Raw genomic sequence first — 459 nt, 5'->3', positions numbered from 1 at the left:
GTGTCGAAACTTCCCCGGAGAGACCAAGTGTCCCCTTCCCCTCTCCCCTCTCTCCTGCCATCTTCTCAGGAAACACTTGAATCCCTGCTCTGCGTCCAGTAGTGGGGCTTTGTCCCCTTGGGCTCACAGTCAGGTCGGGGAGACACCGGGTGACATGGGCTGTGCTGGGGCACGCTGGGGCCATGAGAGCCTAGAGAAGGAGCCTGGGGACCCCTGTTCCCCACCTCTGCTGCCCAGGCCCCAGAAAGCCTTGAGTTGGTCCAGAGTGGGTTTAGAACAGAAATACCCAGTTGGTGTGTGAATTCAGAGCCTCTCGCCATCTTTCTGCAGCTCCAAGGTGGGGCCGTGCACCCAGACCTCATTTCCTCCAGTGTGGGCTGGGTGAATAAGTAGTTTTTAGCCAGAGGCAGTGGAGGGTGGCAGGAAGAATGGGAGTGTGTGTTTAGTCCGCCACCCACA

The sequence above is a fragment of the Bison bison genome, unplaced genomic scaffold, assembly GCF_000754665.1.
Source record: "Bison bison bison isolate TAMUID 2011002044 unplaced genomic scaffold, Bison_UMD1.0 scf7180017864304, whole genome shotgun sequence".
Lineage (NCBI taxonomy): Eukaryota > Metazoa > Chordata > Mammalia > Artiodactyla > Bovidae > Bison > Bison bison.
Note: the sequence above shows the minus strand (reverse complement) of the source record.